We start from the raw sequence: 22,466 nt of genomic DNA, 5'->3' as shown, positions 1-22,466 counted from the left end.
TAGTATTCAGGTGTATGAGTATCCAGTAAGGGCTCAGTTTATATAAATTTTAAACTCAACGAAATTAAAACTTTTAAAGAAATTATTTTTTAGCTATTTGCTACCTCATAATATTATTCATTATAATTTTACAATTCTATTAATTTTATTCTTTATACCGGTATTACCTAACTTATACTCTCATTCCACAAGTATTTACTGAATATACACTAGTTATGATTACATATGTAATCATACTTATACTTGATGAAAAACCCTTTGAATTAGGTATTATTACCACTTTACAGATGACATAAACGAAATTCAGAAACATTAAGTATGGGTAGAAGATTCTTGCCATAAAATTCTTTCCATAATATAATTATTTACATATACTAATTTATCCGTAATACTGAGCTCAGATTTTATACATTGGGACAGTTAACCTATATGTAAAACTCAGTAATGACCCAAAAACCTAAATGGGGACTTCATTTCTTGCCTTACTTTCAAACACAGCAGAAAGAGTAAAAAAATTAGTCTGTTTAACAACTCTTCCTGATCTTATTCATCTGCTAGTACAAATACTAATTCAGTAACAGAATACAAAGGCAGAGAAAGAAGAGTACTAGATTTTTTTAAAAATTAAATGTATATATATATCAGAGTAGACAATCTTCTGACAAAACATGTCATTCGTAAAAGTTTTGATAACCTCAAACAATTGTACAAAAACACTTGCCTCTTTCCAAAAAGTCTTCATTACATATGTTATCTGTGTTAGCCCACAGAAAGAAGTATATTTTCTAATGTGTTTCAGATGTTATTTTCTCTTGCATAAAAGGTTTCATCAGCAATCCTGAAAATATAGCCATTCTTTCAATGGCCTCTATTATAAAGTTTACCTGGTTTCTCTTCCCAGAATCTACCTTAATTTGGAAGGTAGACTACATCCACATTAGAGTGCACAATATGTGTATGTCCCTACAAGACTTAAAAAAAAAAAAAAAAAAAAAAAAAAAAAAAAAAAAAAGATCATGTTTGACAGCTAAGCTGTATTTTCCTTGTTTTCTTTATTTGGCTTAAAACTGTAAGAAAAGATTAGCCACTTGGAGTGGTTTACATAGAAGGCTTAAATAAGCCAAACATATACTTAGGCTAAAGTAAAGATGTTTAATATACTTTTTCTTAGTTCCAAATACCTGAAGAACCAGCAAGATTTCACCCATTTATTCATTAATTCATTTACCTATTAAGCTAAGGTACTGTACTAAGCACTGGAGATAAAACAGTGAACAAACAGACAAAGAACTTTTCCTAACAGAGGATATCAGTCAAGGGAGAAAGCTGAGAAAATTGTATTTATTTACACAGTTAAGTAAATAAAATACGAGGTGTTAAGTGCTATAAAGAGAGAAGCACATAATATAGGAGGGCATCAAACAAAAATCTCTAAGGGTTAGGGGTGGCTTCCCAAAAGAAGTTCAACAGAGACCACGCAGAAGAGAGAGAATTAGCTAAGAAAAGGGAGTAAAAAGGAAAGGGTTCCGGGGTGTGTTCCAAACAGAAGAGATATCATGCAGAAACGTTTCTAGGCAAAGCACGGGACTTTAAGACCACAAACAGCTTTGGTGTGACTTGGAGTGAAGAAAGAGTTGAGGCTTAAGAGGAAGAAAGGAATCAATTACATAGTGCTCTATAAAACCAAGACTGGACTCAAACTAGACTAACTAGGATGGAGTTTTAACCTGGAGAATCAAAACAGTTTTGCATTTTACAAAGATCATTCACATCAGAACAAGAAGAATGGATTCGAATGGAACAAGACTCTACAGGAAGACCAATTAAGGAGCTATTGTGATAATTCAAGAGAAAATGGACTGTATTAAGGTAGTGGGGATGGAGATAGAAAAGGTAAGTAGGGTGAATTTGAGAGCTTTGTAAGATAGGCCCTATAGAACTTGGTGACTGTCTAGACAAAAATAATACCACAGAAACTGAAAAAAATGTTTCGAGAAGGAGGGTATGAACTACAAAATCGACTACTAATGAAGAATCTAAGGTAAACAATGAGATGTCTCCACTGGACTTCACACAAGGAAATCACTAGTAAGTCACTTCAGTGGAATGATGGGGATCAAACCTAGATTTCAGTGGTTTAAGAGTAAGTGAAAGACGAACAAAATAGAAATAGAAAATAGAATCAAGTTATTCAAGAAATTGTGAAGGGAAGAAAATTAGTAGAACAGTATTGCAAAAGTATATAGGATATAAAAAAGAGGATTTTTTAAATAAGAAAAAATTTTATCATGTTTAAGTGCTGACAGGAACAGGGCCAATAGGAAGGTTGATTTTGAAAAATCAGTGAAGAGTGAGAATAAATAGAGCAATGTTCCAAAAGGGATAGGATGCAATTCACTGGCAGCAGGCTTAGCTAGAGTAAAAGAGAGAAAGAGATCCCTTCATTTCCCTGTTTAAAAGACTGTTTACAATATCATCATCATTTTGCATTGAAAAATTAGTACTTATAAGATAATATGCTAAGGCCTTTACAACCTCTAGGAGTACTGTTAAGTATTACTGCCCTCACCTTATAGATTAGGAAACCAAACTTCAAGAAGGTTAACTAACCTTGCCTAAGGTTTCAAGGGTGGATTTGAACCCACCTAAGCCTGACTGCCAAGAGCATAATCAATAGGCTATATACTCTCAGGAAGGATGGGGACAGATACAGACAAATTAGGTTTGGTGGCAAGATGTTGGCTGAGGAAGTTCTGCTCTGCTAATCTGCTGAATGAGGAGATGGCAGCTTAATGAAAGTGAAAAAGATTTTAAACATGAAGAAAAAGCTGGTTAGAGAAACTTGGAAGGTACAGGGCACCTGAGAGGCGTCCAACTATAAATGGAAACCATGCATTTAGAGTTGTAGCAATATGCAGAAGTATGTGATTTTTCTTCAACAAGAGCAAAGTAAAGGCAATGGGCAAAAGGAAGAAAAACTGTTGGCAAGAAAGCTATGCACTTAAAGAACAGGCAATCTAAGCCACAGAAGTAAAGGAAGCAAGTATAGGTAACGGGAAATACAGAAAAGGTGCAGCTGTAACGAAATAAAGAACTTCATGTATTCTTCTATGTATTTATTTCTCTATTATCACTTGTCCACCTATTCAGAGTAAAGCAACAGCAGCACAGTGTGCATATTTGTTGATTGATAAAATTAAAGAATCTATAATCTAAAGCACTGGCTTTGACCAAAGGTAATTACTCTAGCACTGAAATATTGTACTTGGAACCCTAAATCATAATGCCAGTGACCAACCAGAATTTCATTTATCACTAAGAACGCTAAATAAGAGAAAACAGATGCAGGTCCAGACAAAACCATTATTTTTACTGATTTTTTTTTTTTTTTTTTCCTCAAGACGGAGTCTTGCTCAGCTGCCCAGGCTGGAGTGCAATGGCGTGATCAGGGCTCACTGCAACATCTGCTTCCTGAGTTCAGGTGATTCTCCTGCCTCAGCCTCCCCAGGAGCTGGGATTACAGACATGCAGCACCACATCTGGCTAATTTTTATATTTTTAGTAGAGACGGGGTTTCACCATGTTGGCCAGGCTGGTATTGAACTCCTGAACTAGTGATCTGCCCACCTCGGCCTCCCAAAGTGCTGGGATTACAGGCAGGAGTCACCACACTCGGCTACATGAGTTATGAGTATGATGAACAGGGTACTGCAATTTTTTTTCACTCTATCTTCAAGGCAGTTTTTAATTAATTAGTCAGACCTAGGACTCTGAACTTAAATAAAAATTGCCATATCTAGCAGTGGAAAAAAAAAAAATAACTTCTGAAAACCAGAACATACCTATTTCTTCAAGCACCTGTCAACCTTTTTTTTAAAAAACTATTTTTTTTTAACAACTATTTTTTTAAAAACAAAAAGAAAAAAAAAGAGTCTTACTCTGTTGCGCAGGCTGGAGTGCAGTAGGATACAATCATGGCTCACTGCAGTCTCGATCTCTTGGTCTGAATCAATCCTCCCACCTCAACCTCCCAAGTAGCTGGGACTATAGGCGCAAGCCACCATGCCCAGCTAATTTTTGTATATTTTGTAGAGTCAGGGTTTTGCCATGTTGCCCAGACTGGTCTTAAAGTCCTGGGCTCAAGTGATCCTCCCAACCTTGGACTCCCAAAGTGCTAGGATTACAGGAATGAGACACCATGCCTGGCCCCAACTATTAATACAACAGAAATCATACCACAAAAAACAATATCTATGTTTTCTTTGCCTCAGTAATTTTCTTCCAAGCAAAGTGAAGATTGTATTTCTCTTCCACCTGCAAAAGTAGGGTCATGGAAATCTCTTAAGAATAAAAGAAAAAGCTTCTAAGGGTCAGGTTTCTCAAAGTGGTGTAAGGCTAGATTATCTGCATGAATATCCCTAAGACGCAAAGTTAAACATCCAGGTACCTATTTCCTGTCCCAAATCTATTAAAACACTCTCTAAATGCAGACCTAGGAATCTATACTTTTAACAGGACAAGGCAAAATTTTTTTATACTCAAGGTCGAATACATAAGTTTTATATAAAGATTATGAGCCACTGATTCAAAGAGCTTCTCCTTAAAAAAAAAAAAAAAAGAGGAATATTTCAGATCTCAGATCTTATTTCTGACATAATACTTTTAACAACAAAATTCTTATTTCTGACAACAAAATCAAAATATCAAGCAGGCTGGGTGAAGCAGCTCATGCCTATAATCCTAGCACTCTGGAAGGCTGATGCAGGAGGATAATTTGATGCCTGGATTTTGAGACTAGCCCAGGCAACATAGTGAGAACCCATCCCTACAAAAAAATTGTTTTAATTACTGGGTATGGTGGTCCACACCTGTAGTCCTAGCTACTCAGGAGGCTGAAGTGGGAGGAACGCTTGAGCCCTAGATTCAAAGCTGCAGGCTGCTATGTCTCCAATTATGAGTAGCTACTGCACTCTAGCCTAGTCTAGAGATAATGTAGTGAGATGCCGTTTTTAAAAAATTAGTAATAGAGATGACTGAGGCTTCACAGAGTTAATTAAATCAGATTCTCTAAGGCAAGACTAGGCATTCGTATATTTTTATAACATCCCAAGTGATTCTAATGTGCAGCTAGATTTGAAAACCACTATGCTGTATCATTCTTAAAAAGAAATAGATTCATTAGGAATTACTAGTAATAGAAAACAAACTGCTATTCACGAGTAAAATGAAGGAATGAAATAACTCTAACCATTAAGGTACAAAGATAATGTATAACTGCAATAAAATTTTTTTAAAGTATTTACAGGCTAGATTTCTAAAATCTTCATAAATCAAGAAGGCAAGAATTACCAGTATCATCTACTAGAAGTAATATTTCTAGTAAACTATGTGAGAACAGGCAACTCAAGCATCCCCTGTGTTCTAAACCCATTCCCTAGATCGATAACCTTGTTGAATGTCTGTATACTTTCGAATGTAAATATGTTTAAATTAAGGCTTACCACACCTCAAAATATTTCAATAAGCATTTGATAGTATCAGTTTACACTTAACCATATTCTTTTTCCTTTTTTTCTCTGCCACTGTAGTGCAAAATACACAACCACATTCCAAAGTTTCCTATGTTGTATCTGATAAAATTTTCTAAAAGAATGTTTGTCATTGTTTATAGACCAGCTCCATTATCCACTTATACATCTATCCCCGCCAACACACAAATTTTTTTAACTGCAAAGTGTAGGAGAAAATTTTTCACTTAGAAGATTTTGACTGAAAAAAATCCTAAAGAGGGGCAGAGCAAGATAGCCGAGTATAAGACTCCACTGATGGTCCCCCCAAAAGGAACACAAAATCTAACAATCTACCCCAAAAAAAAGCACCTTCCTGAGACCCAAAAATCAGGTGAACACTCACAGTACTTGGTTTTAACTTCATGTTGCTGAAAGAGGCAATGAAGAGGGTAGGAAAGACAGTCTTGAATTGTAGATGCCACCCCTTCCCCATCCCCTAGCAGTGACCACAAGGCACAGAGAGAAATTCTATGATTTACGAGAGGGAGAGGGCACTCATTATGAGACTACATTAAATTCAGCGCAGCCCTGTCACAGCAGAAAGCAAAACCAGGCAGCTAACGCCCGCTCACACCAGCCCTAGCCAGAGGGCAATCGTTCAGTTCCAGCAACCCTGGCCACCTGGGCTAAAGTGCTCTAGAGCATTAAATAAACTTGAAAGGCAGCCTAGGCCACAACTGCAGTTCCTAGGCAAGTCCTAGTTGTCAGCTGGGCTCGAAGCCAGGAGACATGGGGGGCGTGTGACTTACTGAGACACCAGCCAGAGCTGTTAAGGGAGTGCTTGCACCATCCTTCCCCTAACCACAGGCAACACAGCTCGTGACCCCTTTCTTTCACTTGAGGAAAGAAGAGAGAAAAGTAATAAGGACTTTGTCTTGCATCTTGGTTATAAGCTCAGCTGCAGTAGGATAGGGAACCAGACAAGGTCATGAGGCCCCCAATCCAGGCCACAGCTCCCAAATAACATTTCTAGACATACCCTGGGCCAGAAAAGAACCCACTGCCTTGAAGGGAAGGAACCAGTCCCGGCAGCATCCGGGACTAAAGAGCCTGTGGGCCTTGAATAACCAGCAGTGACACTCAGGTAGTACACCATGGGCCTTGGGTGAGACTCTGAAATGTGCTGGTTTCAGGTGAGACCTAGCACATTCCCAGCTATGATGGCTATGGTGAGAAACTCCTTCCGCTTAAGAAAAGCGGACGGAAAAGCAAAGGGGATTTTGTCTTGTACCTTAAGTATCAGCTCAGCCACAGTGGGACAGAGCACCAAACAGGCTCTTGGGGTCCCCAATTCCAGGCCTTAGCTCTTAGATGGCATTTCTGGACTTGCCCTGAGCCAGAAGGGGGCCCACTACCCTGAAGTGTTACTCCCCGACCTGGCAGCATTGACCACGAGTTGACTGAAGAGGCCTTGGGCCTTCAGTGAAAATTAGTGGTAGCCTGACAGTACTCCCCATGGGCCTGTGGTGATGGTGGCCATGGGGTGAGGCTCCTCTGCCTATGGCATGCAGGGAAAAGTGGGAAGCACCATGTCTTGTGGTTTGAGTGCTAGCTCGGCTGCAGGAGAATAGAACACCAGGTAGATATCTAAAGTCTTTTACTTCAGTCCCTGGCTCCTGGATGGCATCTCTAGATCTGCCCAGTGCCTCAGGGAACTCACCGCCCTGAAGGGAACGACACAAGCCTGGCTGGGGTTGCTACATGAATATAAAGCCCTAGAGCCTTTAGTGAACATAGGCTGTAGCCAGGTAGTGGATATAGCGGGCCTTGGGTGAGACCCAGTGCTGTGCTGACTTCAAGTCTGACCAAGCCCCGTCCCAGTGGTGGTGGCCACAGGGGTGCTTGTCACCCCATGCCCAGCCCCAAGCAGCTCAGCACAGAGAAACTCTATTTGAGAGAAAGTAAGGGAAGAGAAAAAGAATCTCTGCCTGGTAATCCAGAGAATTCTTTCAGATCTTATCCAAGACCACCAAGGTAGTATGTCTGTAAGAACTACAATGTTACTGGGCTTGGGGTGCCCTCTAATACAGATATAGCTTAGATCACAACACTCAAGTCCTTTCCAATACCTGGAAAGCCTTCCCAAGGACAGGTACAAACAAGCCCAGACCGGGAAGACTAAAATAAACACCTAACTCCTCAATGTCCAGACACTAATGAACATCTATTACAAGCATCAAGACCACACAGGAAAACAGAACCTCACCAAATGAACTAAATAAGGTACCAGAGACCAATCTTAGAGAAACAGAGATATGTGACCTTTCAGACAGAGAATTCAAAATAGCTGTGTGTCTGTTCTCATGCTACTAATAAAGATATACTCGAGACTGGGTAATTTAGAAAGGAAAGAGGTTTAATTGACTCACAATTCCACATGGCTGGAGAGGCCTCACAATCACGGCTGAAGGACTCACAATTCCACATGGCTGGAGAGGCCTCACAATCACGGCTGAAGGCAAATGAGGAGCAAAGTCACGTGTTACACAGGGGCATGCAAAAGGACTTGTGCAGTGGAATGTCCAGTTATAAAACCATCAGCTCTTGGGAGACTTACTCACTACTACAAGAATAGTATGCAGGAAACCATCCCCATGTTCAATTATCTACACCTGGCCCTGCCCTTGACACATGGGGATTATTACAATTCAAGGTGAGACTTGGGTGAACACAGCCAACCGTATCAAATTGTTTTGAGGAAACTCAAAGAAATTCAAGATATCATTGAGAAAGAATTCAAAACTCTATCAGATAAATCTAACAAAGAGATTGAAAGAAAAAGAATCAAACAGAAATTCTGCAGCTGAAAAATGCAACTGATATACTAAAGAATGAATCAGAGTCTGTTAACAGAAAAACTGATCACACAGAAGAAAGAATTAGTGAGCTCTAAGATAGACTATTTGAAAATACACAGAGGAGGCCAGGCACGGTGGCTCAGACCTGTAATTCCAGCACTTTGGGAGGCCGAGGCAGGCGGATCACGAGGTCAGGAGTTCAAGACCAGCCTGGCAAACATGGTGAAACCTCATCTCTCGTAAAAATACAAAAATTAGCTGGGTGTGGTGGCATGTGCCTGTAGTCCCAGCTATGGGAGGCTGAGGCAGGAGAATTGCTTGAACCTGGGAGGCAGAGGTTGCAGTAAGTTGAAATCGTGCCGCTGCACTCCAGCCCGGGCGATAGAACAAGACTCTGTCTCCAAAAAAAAAAAGAAAAGAAAGAAAGAAAGAAAAAGAAAATACACAGAGAAAACAACAAAAAAAACACAAGAATACAAAACAATGAAGCATGACTATAGGATCCAGAAAATAGCCTCACAAGGGCAAATCTAAGAGCTATTAGCCTTAAAGAGGAGGCAAAGAAAGAGATAGGGTAGAAAGTTTATTCAAAGGGATAAGAACAGAGAACTTCCCAAACCTAGAGAAAGATATCCAAGTACAAGAAGGTTCTAGAAAACCAGGGAGATTTAGCCCAAAGAAAACTACCTTAAGTCATTTAATAATCAAACTCCCAAAGGTCAAGGATAAAGAGAGGATTCTAAAAGCAGCAAATGAAAAGAAACAAATTACAACATAGCTCCAATATATCTGGCAGCAGACTTTTCAGTGGAAAGCTCACAGGCTCAAAGAGAGTGGCATGACAAACTTAAAGTGTTGAAGAAAAAAAATTTTACCCTAGAATAGTATATGCAATGAAAATATGCTTTAAACATGAAGGAGAAATAATGACTTTCCCAAACAAAATCTGAGGGATTTCATCAACATCAGAGCTGTCCTACAAGAAATGGTAAAGGAAGTAATTCAATCAGGAAGAAAAGGGCATTAATGAGCAATAAGAAATCATTTGAAGGTACAAAACTCACTGGCAACAGTAAGTACCCAGGAAAACACAGAATAATATAACACTGTAACTGGTGTGTAAGCTTACTCTTAAGTAGAAAGATTAAAAGATGAACCAATCAAAAATAACTAGAATTTTTCAAGACATAGACAGTACAAAAAGATATGAAACAATAAAAAGTTAAAAAGCAGAGGGACAAAGTTAAAATGTAGAGTTTTTTTAAGTCTTCTTTTTGCTTATTTGTTTATGCAGGCAGTGTGAAGTTGTTAAAACAATGGGTTAAAGATAGTCTCTGCAAGCCTCATGGTAAACTCACCTCAAATGAAAAAACATCCAACACATACACAAAAAATAAAATGGTAGAAATTAAATCACAACACCAGAGAAAATCACCTTCACTAAAAAAATACAGGAAGAGAGGATCACAAAAAAACCAGAAAATAAATAACAAAGTGGCAGGAGTGTTTACTTATCAGTAATAACATTAAATGTAAATGGACTAAATTCTCCAATCAAAAGACACAGACTGGTTGAATGGATGGAAAAAAAACAAGACCCATGGATCTGCTGCCTACAAGAAACACGTGTCACCTATAAAGACAGATAAACACTAAAAATAAAGGGATGAAAAAAGATATTTCATGCCAATGGAAACCAAAAAAGAGCAGGAATAGCTATACTTTTATCAAACAAAATAGATTTTAAGACAAAATCTATAAAAAGAGACAAAGAAGGTCACTATATAATGATAAAGGGGTCAATTCAGCAAGAGGATATATCAATTAGAAATATATATGCACTCAACACTGAAGCACTCAGATATATAAAGCAAATATTGTTAGAGCTAAAGAGAGAGACAGACCCCAATACAATAACAGCTGAAGATTTCAACACCCCACTTTCAGCATTGGACTGAGCTTCCAGACAGAAAAATAAACAAAGAAACAGCAGACTTAATCTGCACTGTAGACCAAATGGACCTAACAGATACAGAACATTTCATCCAATGTCTGCAGAATACACATCCTTTACCTCAGCAAATGGGTCATTTTTGAGGACATGTTAGGTCACAAAACAAGTCTTAAAGCATTCAAAAAAACTAAAAATAATATCAAGCATCTTCTCTGATCACAATGGAATAAAACTAGAAATCAGTAACAAGAGGATGATGGAAACAATACCAACATATGCAAATTAAACAATATGCTCCTGAATGACCTGTGAGTCAATGAAGAAATTTAAAAGGAAAGTGAAAAATTTCTTGAAACAAATGGTAATTAAAATACAACGTATCATAACCTATAGGACACAGCAAAAGCCATGCTAAAAGGAAAGTTTATAGGTATCAGTGCCAACATAAAAAAACAAAAAACTTCAAATAGATAACCTAAAATGCATCTTAAAGCAAGAGCAAACCAAACCCAAAATTAGAAGAAATCATATAGATCAGAAGTAAATGAAATTGAAACAAAAAAAATAATACAAATGATCAATTGGAAAAGACAAACAAAATTGAAAACCCTCTGGCCAGACTTAAAAAAAAAGAGCTCCAAATAAAATCAGAGATTAAAAAAAAAAAAAAAAAAAAAGCAGACATTATAATCAACACCACAGAAATTCAAAGGATCATTAGAGCAACTAATTGCCCTAACTGGAAAATCTGGAATAGATAAATTCCTAGATACAACCTGCCAAGACTAAGCCATGAATAAATCCAAAACCTGAATAGACCAATAACAAGTAACAAGATCAAAGCCATAATAAAAAGTCTCTCAGTAAAGAAAACTCTGGGACCCAATGGCTTCATTGCTGAATTCTACCAAACATTTAAAGACGAACTAATACCAATCCTACTCAAACTATACCAAAAAATAGAAGAGGAGGGAATACTTCTAAACTCATTATATGAAGTACTACCCTGATACTCAAACCAGACAAAGACACGTTAAAAAAAGAAAACTACAGGCCAATATCTCTGATGACTGTTGATACAAAAACCCTCAACAAAATACAAGGAAACCAAATTCAACAATACATTAAAAAAAAATTCATCATGGCCATTAGGATTTATCCCTGGGATGAAAAGATGGTTCAACATATGTAAATCAATGTGATACATCATATCAATAGAATGAAGGACAAAAACTGTATGATCATTTCAATTGGTGCAGAAAAAGCATTGGCAAAGTTTGACATCCCTTCATGATTAAAAAAAAAAAAAAACTCTCAACAAATTAAATATAGAAGGAATGTACCTCAACACCCTCAACACAATAAAGGCCATACACAACAATCCCATAGCTAACATCACACTCAATGGTGAAAAGTTGAACACTTTTCCTCTAGGATCTGAAAAAAGACAAGGATCCCCAAGCTAACCACTTCCATTCAACCCAGTAAAAGAAGTCCTAGACAGAGCAATTAGTCAAGAGAAAGAAAGAAATAGCATCTAAATTGGCAAGGAAAAAATTCAATTGTCACCATTTGCAGATGACATGATCTTATACATAGAAAACCCTAAAGACTCTACAAAAACACTTTTAGAATAAATAAACTTAGTAAAGTTGCAGGATACAAAATCAATACAATAATCAATAGCATTTCTATACACTAACAATGAATTATACAAAAAAGAAACCAGGAAAACAATCCCATTTAAAAATAGCTACCAACAAACAAACAAACAAACAAAAACCAACACACACCAAAAAAAACACACAAAAAGAAACCCTTAGGAATAAACTAACCAAGAAGGTAAAAAAAACTCTACACTGAAAAGTATAAAATACTGATGAAAGAAATTGAAGAAGATAGAAATACATGGGAAGAATTAATATTGTTAATTCTTAATATTGTTAAAATGTCCATACTACTCGAAGCAACCTACAGATTTAATGCAAGCCCTATCAAAATTCCAATGTCATTTTTCATAGACATAGAAAAAACAATATAAAATTTGTATGGAACCACAAAAGACTCTAAATAGCCAAAGCAATCTTGAGCAAAAAACAAAAACAAAACCCAAAGCCGGAAGCATCACACTCAATGATTTCAAAATATACTACACAAAGGTATTACAATCAAAATAGGATGGTACTGACATAAAAAACAGAAAATGAAATAAAACAGTGCAGAAATAAACCATGTATTTGCAGTCAGTTGATCTTTGACAAAGGTGGCGAAAACACACAGTAAGAGACAGTCAGTTCAATAAACGATGCTGGGGAAACTGTATACCCACAAGCATAAGAACAAAAGTAGACCTTTATCCAATACCATATACAAAAATCAAATGAAAATGGGTAAAAGACCTAAATGTAAGACCCAAAACCATAAACCAGAAGAGAACACAGGAGGAAAGCTCCTCAACACTGGTGCTGGCAAAGATTTTTTGGGTAATACACAAAAAGCTTAGGCTACAAAGGTAAAAATAAATGAGACTACCTCAAACTAAAAAGCTTCCACGCAGCAAAGGAAACAATCAACAAAATAAAAAGGCAACCTACACAACAGGAAAATATTTGCAAACCACATATCTGATAAGGGATTAGTATCTAAACTTTAAAGACAAATAATCCAATTTAAAAATGAGCAAAGGGCCGGGCGCGGTGGCTCAAGCCTGTAATCCCAGCACTTTGGGAGGCCGGGGCGGGCGGATCACAAGGTCAGGAGATCGAGACCACAGTGAAACCCCGTCTCTACTAAAAATACAAAAAATTAGCCGGGCGCGGTGGCGGGCGCCTGTAGTCCCAGCTACTCAGGAGGCTGAGGCAGGAGAATGGCGGGAACCCGGGAGGCGGAGCTTGCAGTGAGCCGAGATCGCGCCACTGCACTCCAGCCTGGGCAACAGCGTGAGACTCCGTCTCAAAAAAAAAAAAAAAAAAGAGCAAAGGAGTTGAACAGACATTTCTCCAAAGACATAAAAATGGTCAATGGGTATATGAAAAGGTACTCAACATCACTAATCATCAGGGAAATGCAAATTAAGTCCACTAGATGATATAACCTCACACCCATAAGGATGGCTGTTAGCAAAAAGACAGATGATAATAAATGCTGGTTGAGGGTGTAGAGAAAAGGAAACCCTAGCACACTGCTGGTGGAAATGTAGATTGATACAACCATTACAGTAAACACTATGGAAGTTGCTGAAGAAATGTTTAAAAGAACTACCATATGACATAGCAATCTCTCCTCTGGGCATTTACCCAAAGGAGATGCCCAGTGGCATAAAGATATCTGCACTCCCATGTTCACTGAAGCATTATTCACAATAGCTAAGATATGGAAACAACCTAAATGTCCACTAACAGACAATGGACAAAGAAATGTGGTACACATATATACAATGAAATACTATTCAATTTTTTCAAAGAAGATACTGCCATTTGCCACAACACCAAAAGACCTAGAGACCATTATGCTACATGAAATAAGCCAGACACAGAAAAACAAATATTGCATGATCTCATTTATATGTGGAATATTAGAAAAGAAAAAGAGCTCTAATACGCAGAGATAATGAAACAGTGGATACCACTGGCAGGGGGTGGGAAAAGAGAATATGAGGAGACATAGGTCAAAGGATACAAAATTGTAGATACCTAGAATGATCAAGTTTAGAGAGCTAATATACAGCATGAAGACTAAAGTTAATAAATTATATTAGAGATTTTTATTAAGTAAGCAGATTTTAGTGGCTCTTGTCACCAAAAAGGTAACTATATGAGATGATAGATACATTGATGTGCTTCACTATAGTAACCACTTACTACCTATATGTATCTTGTAACATATTACAAACTCCAAATCTACACAATAAAATTTATTATTTTCTAAATAAAGTATCTGACAGTCTTTACTTCTACCAATTCTTTAGGTTGCAGTTGACACATTTTGCCTTCAGTAAATCATTTAAGACATTGCATTTAGTTGAGTTATACTTTCAAATCCCAACCACACAATGAACCTGTGAAGACTAGGTCTTAAAATCAAGATATTTACCACATTATTTATTAGAACCAAGATAAATAAAACTCATTATTCTTCACTGCTATTCCATGCCTTTAAAAAAAAAAAAGCGTCTATTTTTAAATCCTGCTTCTCAGGTATCCATAATTAAAGAGTTTCTTGGTATATGTTTATATGGTAGGTAGAGACTGAGGAACCAAAATGTCTCATCTCTAGTGTTGCAGTAGGTAAAGAGACATTTTTAAAAGAGGCAATAAATTAAATTATCCATTTATTAGAATAAAATAAAGACATCTAGCCAAGGACCTTTCTCTTTTCTCCTGACTGTCTCCATTCCTTGCCACACACATACCGGGAGTGCTATTCCTACCTGATAAACTAAACAAGTTATATCCTACATATTGAGTTTTCCCCTATGTTGAAGATATATTAAAACTTAAGAATCTAACTAGGATCTCTTTAGGTATAGTCTAGAATACATTTTTAATATATCAAAAATTTCAAAGGGCCCTTAGACTGAATGACACAATAACTCAATAACAAATACAAACCAGTTAAAGCTCTGCAGTGCTACCTCTGATGCAGACTGCATGACATCTTTTTAAAACTATAGCAAGCCCCACAAAACACAGCTATAAACAATAAATAGAAAATTATTTTAAATGCATATCTCAACTAAGGTCTTCCAGTAACACATACAGATTAATGACATGATACTAATATAAAATATTTTTAAAGTATGTTTTTAAACATATGCAGATTGCTATCAAGACTTAAACACAACCCTTCAAATACTTTAGCCACTGAATGTTTCTGACAGTAGCTTATCAAGACACATCCAATGCTGCAAAATCCGATGCCTCTCCTAAGCTGACTCTAGTTATGCAAAATTAATGCAACAGCAACTACAGATGCCACATAATCATAGAGTACCAAGGCTAGAAGTTACCACCTCAAGGATAAACACAGCCTCTTCATCTCACAATTGAAAAAATGAAGTTCAAAGAGATTGACTCCTTCATGATGACCCAGCTAAGGGCTAAGATCCCCATTAATGTCTCCTGATTCTGTAGCTTAGTTCTGTTTCCTCATCAGCACAAGAAAAGTAAAGTTGGTTTCTGGTTAAAAATTACTTTTAAATCCCCTATAATATCTTTATGAGACTAAATTTTGTTTTTCATTATTTAAATATTTTATAATACAAGATAAACTCGGTGCAAAAATGTAAAACATGAAAAGAAATAAAGTTCCAATAATCTTTATACCATAAAGTTATCACTTTTTTAAGCTTTAAGAAAAAATTAAATTTTAATAAGTTTTAATATACTGTAAATCAACATACAGGGGAATATGTTACTAGATAAATTTCTTGTTCTAAAGGTTCTAAATCCCACAAAGTGTTTATCTACTTTCAAATCAAAATAGGACTTCAGGTTCTAACCATGGTCATGAAACTAGATGTTAAAATCTATTTCTAATATTAATGAAGAAAATATAAATAGAACATTCATGTTTATGGCCATACCAGCCTGAACATGCCCAATCTTACCTGATCTCGGAAGCTAAGCAGGGTAAGGCATGGTAGGCTTTAAAAAAAAGAAAAAGAAAAATTCATTCTTCAGAGAAGCATTAACTGAATGGGGTAGCAGGAGTGCAGATGACACAGTGGTGGCAGCAAGAGTGGAGGAATCCAGAGCAATCACTGCTTCCAACACTGGTACAACTGCTCACTCTTTGCTCTATGCTTTTACAATTGATGATCAATAGATCAAACAATTTAAGGAAGCTTTCTTTCTACCTAACAACAAAATGGTGACATCACAGTAAATGAATTTAGGATAGCCAAGGGTCATCATTCAAATTTCAACAGATGCAGAATTACAAAATATAATCAAAGAAAGTTATCTATAATAGTATGAATTCCCAGAATGCTTTTTACCAATATGTTTAGAAAAAGACACAGAGAGGGGGAAAAAATCCACAAAATATTCTGAATCTTTAAACAAGTATGGCAACGGTTAAAATCAATGTGGAGAAACTACATCATATACAACAAACTTGGGATCTAGCTTCAAAAACCTCAATCTAGAAAAAAAGATGGTTAAATTAATGGTCCACTAAGTGTTACATGCTATATGGTGTACATGCAAAATGCCTATGGAGTTGTTCTACTGGAATTCTTTCAAGCCAAATTTATGAGTCACATTTATTTAGTTCAGGTTAGTGAGGAATGAAAGGACATAAGTTTCACTATTTATAATTTCATTTTTGACAAAAAGAAAATTTCTCCATGTTACATATTTCTACATAATTAAAAATTCTAGTAAAAATTAAATATCATTTAAAAAGAACTGCCACCACTAAGGATATTCTGCAAACTGTTCCAAAAGTTGTCCAAATATATTTTGAACAACAAGGATTGAGTCCAGTAAAGTGAGACACTGATTCTTATAAAGAGGAAAACATTCTATTTGGTTTTATTTTTTAGATAAAGCTTGGTAATTCAGTAGTGCTACCTTACAGGCATATGCAACCTAATGTAACCACTACATAATTCCTGTGTGTCAAACAGCACCCATACACACACACAAAAAATTAGTTTTTCTTTTTAATCACAATCTAAAAAGGAAATAACCACAATGACATGGAACACACTGTGTATAATGTTTATACACATTATACACTCTGAGTTATTTTTATTTAATAATTTGTCTCTTAAAGAATTCTCGGCCGGGCGCGGTGGCTCAAGCCTGTAATCCCAGCACTTAGGGAGGCCGAGACGGGCGGATCACGAGGTCAGGAGATCGAGACCGTCCTGGATAACACGGTGAAACCCCGTCTCTACTAAAAAAATACAAAAAAAACTAGCCGGGCGAGGTGGCGGGCGCCTGTAGTCCCAGCTACTCGGGAGGCTGAGGCAGGAGAATGGCGTGAACCCGGGAGGCGGAGCTTGTAGTGAGCTGAGATCCGGCCACTGCACTCCAGCCTGGGCGACAGAGCGAGACTCCGTCTCAAAAAAAAAAAAAAAAATTATTCTCATTAATTGGTCAGACATGCTTCTTACCCCTGCCCTTGAGGAAATCATGACTCTTTCCCCCTCAATCACTGATTTTTCTTTAAATGCCAAATGCTCATATTTATTATCATTAGTATTATTGGCTTCACAGTTTCCAAGTATAAAGAACATTAACAAGTTTCTAATGCCCAAGAACACTCCAGTGGTCTTCTTAGGAACACCTGCCACATTTAAAATGTCAGTGCAGTTTTAATAGATGACACCATTTGTTTAAAAGCAACCCAAGTTATTTTCAAGACTGTTAAGTAAATGTCCACTGAGCCCTGTAGTTTCTCTAAATGTGTTACTAGGATTCTATAACCTATATACTTCAAGAGAATCTGGTACTATGTTTAAAAACTTCCCCTAAATGCTAAAGTAAAAAATCATTGAGCAACGCGCGGCTTTTCCTTATTAAAAACAACAATTTTCACACTTTTTGCTTTATGCATCTCTACTGGTAAAAAATAAAAATTGTCAGTCGAGCACGAAGGCTCACACCTGTAATCCCAGCACTTCGGGAGGCCGAGGCGGACGGATCACGAGGTTAGGAGTTCAAGACCAGCCTGGCCAATATGGTGAAACCCCATCTCTACTAAAAAAATACAAAAATTAGCCAGGCATAGTGGCACCCACCTGTAGTCCCAGCCCAGGAGGGAGACTGAGGCAGGAGAATCACTGGAACCCAGGAGGCAGAGGTTGCAGTGAGCCAAGATCACACCACTGCACTCCAGCCTGGGAGACAGAGTGAGACTCTGTCTCTAAAATAAATAAATAAATAAAATAAAAATAAAAATAAAAATTGTCAGGCTTGTTCCCAATATATGTATACTAAGTAAACTATATGTTCTACTATACTTAAAGGAATTACAAATACATGTTATAATGTATTTCAAAAAACCCAGACATTCTTAAAATGAACAAAAAACCTCTAAATAGTATTTTCTTCCTATCTCCCAGCGGATGATCTTGTACATACCCTGGTATGCACATAATCCCCCCATGCTTTAGTTTCATCTGTCTTACTGTGGTAAAAATCACACAAAATTTACCTTTTTAACCATTTTTAAAGTATATAATCCAGTGGCACTTAGTACATTCACAATGTTGTGCAACCATCACCATTATCCAGTTCCAAAACATTTTCATCACCCCAAAAGGAAATCCTATACATATTACGCAGTCAGTCCTCATTCTACCCTTCCCCAACCCCCTGGCTAACCATTCATCTGCTTTCAGTCTCTATAAAATTTGCCTCTTCTGGATTATTTCATATAAACAGAAAAATATATGACCTATTGTGTCTGGTTTCTTTCATTAGTACAATGGTTTCAAGATTCATTCATATTGTAGCTTCATTACTTTTTACAGTTGAGTACCATTCCATTGTATTGATATACCTTGTTGTGATGTATCCATTCATCAACAGATGAACACTTGAACTGTTTCCACCTTTTGGCTATTGTGAATTGTGCTGCTGTGAACACCTGTGTACAAATTTGTGTTTAAACACCTATTTTTAATTATTTGGAGTATACATCTAAAAGTGGAATTGCTGAGGGGGGCGTGGTGACTCACGCCTGTAATCCCAGCACTTTGGGAGGCCTAGGTGGGCGAATCACTTGAGGTCAGGCATTGGAGACTAGCCAAGCCAACATGGTGAAACCCTGTCTCTACTTAAAAAAAAAAAAAATTAGCCAGGCATGGTGGCAAGCACCTGTAGTCCCAGCTACTCGGGAGGCCGAGGCAGAAGAATCACTTGAACCCAGAAGGCGGAAGTTGCAGTGAAACAAGATTGCACCACTGCACTCCAGCCTGGATGACAGAGGAAAACTCCAGCTCAATAAATAAATAAATAAATAAATAAATAAATGTGGAATTGCTGAATCATATGGTTAATTCTACGTTTAACTTACTGAGGAACCACCAAACTGTTATCCACAGTGGGTGCACCATTTTACCCTGCCACCAGCAATGTATAAGTGTTTCCATATCTCATTTTATAAACAATGAATTGACCAAGAATACAATTTTACCCAAAAAACAAAATGGTCTATAATGGGCATGTTTTGGCAGCCTACCAACCTGTCCGCATACCTTTTTGCTGGAGGATATACCTTTGCTCTAGAAGAGTAGACCAATGCAGCCTTTTTTTTTTTGCCCAATAATCACACCCCTGACAATTGTTAATTCACCCAGGGATGGACTGACCAAGGAAGCCCATCTATTGGATAGTCAAAAACCAGGTTCTCTTTAGAGACTGTGACAAGGCTCTGGGAATAAAATGTCATATAAAGTTGGGATCATGATAAGCACAGTAGGAAGCCAATGTCATTTGCAAAATGAAATTTCAGGGGAAAGGAAGAAAGTGTGCAAAAAACATTAATAAAATAAGAAAAACTAGCCTGTACTGTACAAAGACAAGCAGTGGTGAGAGAGTATATATAATCTTGAATACTGACGGGTTATAATTTCATGAGGCCTGCCTCGAATTTGTTTTCTGATCATGAGTATTCATAAGATTGTTTGCTATCATTTATTTAAAATAAACCCCTTTGTTGTTTGAGATACTGAGTGAATTTCTGATTCCTGCAACTAACAAGCTCCAAACAAGTTCTGATTACCGTAACTTTATTGTCCTTGTTAGTTTTAAATAGCTTAAAGAAGTTATTTACTAGTTACTGAATTTAAGTAACTTGTATAGGAAATTTTAAAAGACTGTCAGTGTTTTTTAATCACATTATTATAGCCTTCAAAAAACAGTATTTTTCCCCTGAAGACTCAAAGATCCTTACGGGAATAGACCTTAAAAGATGACCTTTTCAATTTATCCCTAGGTTCTGCTTTTCTAAATATATGCCACAGAATTATTGAGTTTTCTCTCTTAAAATAGAAAGCTGAATGCAACTACATTATAGCTAATAGAATAAAAATTTCACAATCATCTAGAAAAAAACCCCTGACCAGTCACATCAAGATTCCCTTGATATTTCCCTACTCCAGAATTTTAGATTACCCATTCTATGAAACAATCCACTGTAAAATCTAAAATGTTTACCTCTTATTCTAGTATTACAAATACATAAAAGTTTCATATAATAGAGACAAGTTAAATAACTTCTAGTTAAAAACTAATACGGTAACGAACAACACACCTCAAATATACCCCAAACTACATGTATGTTAAACTATATGTATGCTATCATTTCATAGTAACTCCAAAGACACAGGACATGTCATTTTAAATTAATTCTAGCATCTACTCAAAATTATGAGTTTTTACAGAGAAAGTTGAGTACTATCCTCTACTGAAAATCTTTAATAGAACAGACACACATAAAAAGGCAAGGACACACATTTTCTTTGAAGTCCTTCAATTCAATAAAGACAACCACAATCAAATTCTTAACCACTCTGTAGGCTTCTAATGCCTACCGGCAAAACTCTAGACTGTAAAATTATACTTACAATCATATAAAACATTCTGATAATACTAAATATAAATTTATTTTATAATACAATGACTTCTTCTCTTTGGAAGTCTGGTATTATTAAAAACTGAACTTACGTTTCTTTTATGACCATGTAAAAACATGATTTTACCACTAGGTAACAAACTCTGACACCTCATCTGTAAACATAAGACTCCTCTTATATGTCTCCCCATAGCTGAGTTAAACGAACCATATGAATGATGGTATCGCATATTTATCTTTTCTTTTGAAAATTTAAATGTTAAAAAAATCACTAATGCTATGTAAAATTCAGGATCTTGAAAGTCAAATAATGATATCAAAATTTTTCTACTATGAAAAGCACGCTAAATTTTTCTCTGACATTTTCAAAGCAGGGTAATGCTTGAAATTTCACCACTGATACATCAACCAACCAGAAAGACATGATTCCCTCAAAGAGCTTATGGTCTCTTGTACACATTTACAGGCAATTGTAACTACAACACAGCACACAAGCAGCAACTAATAATCAGTCTTGAAGATGAGAAAGATTTCTCAGAGAATATGATGTCTAAATTGCGAAAGGCTTCTCCCTTTGTAGAAGTAGCGCAATAACTAAGAAAACGGGGAAAGTAGAGCAGGCAGTTAGGCATATGAGGAGGCCTAGAGTTAGAGAACATAATTCAGGAACTAAGGAAATCAAGATTCAATTGGAATAGAATGTAGAGGGGGAGGCAGACAGTAAAAGACATGTTTAAAAATCATGCAGTGATTCATTTTAAAGAGTCGATTTTATTCTAAGACATTTACTCCAGCTACAGTATAAGAGTTCATTGGCAAAGTAAACCAGCACCACAGAAAGCAAATAAATATGTTAAGTAATCCAGAAAACAGATGACAGTGGCCTACGAAAGAAAGACAGAAAGACAGAAAGACAGACAGACAGTTTCAGACATGTTCCATTGGGTATACTATGGGACATGGAAATGCAGCTATCTACTAAACGGCCTGATACTCAAGAATAATCTGAGTTGGTGACAGGCATTTCAAAATTCATCAATATATAGATAGTAATTTAAGCCACAGCAGTGAGTGGGAACACCCAGAGAGAGTATGCAAAGGAAGAACAAAGCCAATAACTGAAGCCTAAGCAGTGCCAAAAGTTAAGGGCAAGAACACATAAAGAAGTGAGTCCAAAACCATGTATATAATACACTAATTATAATTACAGAAATCAAAATAAAGTTTTTTGGTAGAAACAAAAGCTTAGCATCATACTGCCAGCTAAAAATAATTGGAAGGCAGTTGTAGTGTTCCTCAAATCTAGCCCAATCACCTTGATTTGGTAAATAATTTAAAAATAAACTTTAACAATATAGTGAGATTCTAGATCTAAATAATATAAGCATCTTAAAATAAAAACATTATCTAGTTATAATCAGTGTCTCAAAAAAAAAAACACTACTGGCCCGGCACAGTGGCTCATACCTGTAATCCCAAGACTTTGGGAGGATCACTTGACACCCAAAGTTCATGACCAGCCTGGGCAATACAGAAAGACCTTGTCTCTACAAA

The 22,466-nt window shown here is 36.7% G+C and overlaps 1 protein-coding gene across 16 annotated transcripts in view; it reads right to left on the bottom strand.

Moving 5' to 3' along the window:
• Window positions 1-22,466, bottom strand: part of ZZZ3 (zinc finger ZZ-type containing 3) — a 122,727-nt gene that overhangs the window by 34,850 nt on the left and 65,411 nt on the right. The window lies entirely within an intron of this gene.

This window comes from Macaca fascicularis, chromosome 1, assembly GCF_037993035.2.
Source record: "Macaca fascicularis isolate 582-1 chromosome 1, T2T-MFA8v1.1".
In the NCBI taxonomy this organism is placed as follows: domain Eukaryota; kingdom Metazoa; phylum Chordata; class Mammalia; order Primates; family Cercopithecidae; genus Macaca; species Macaca fascicularis.
The sequence above is the reverse complement of the archived record's forward strand: the minus strand, read 5'-3'. Positions and strand labels throughout refer to the sequence as shown.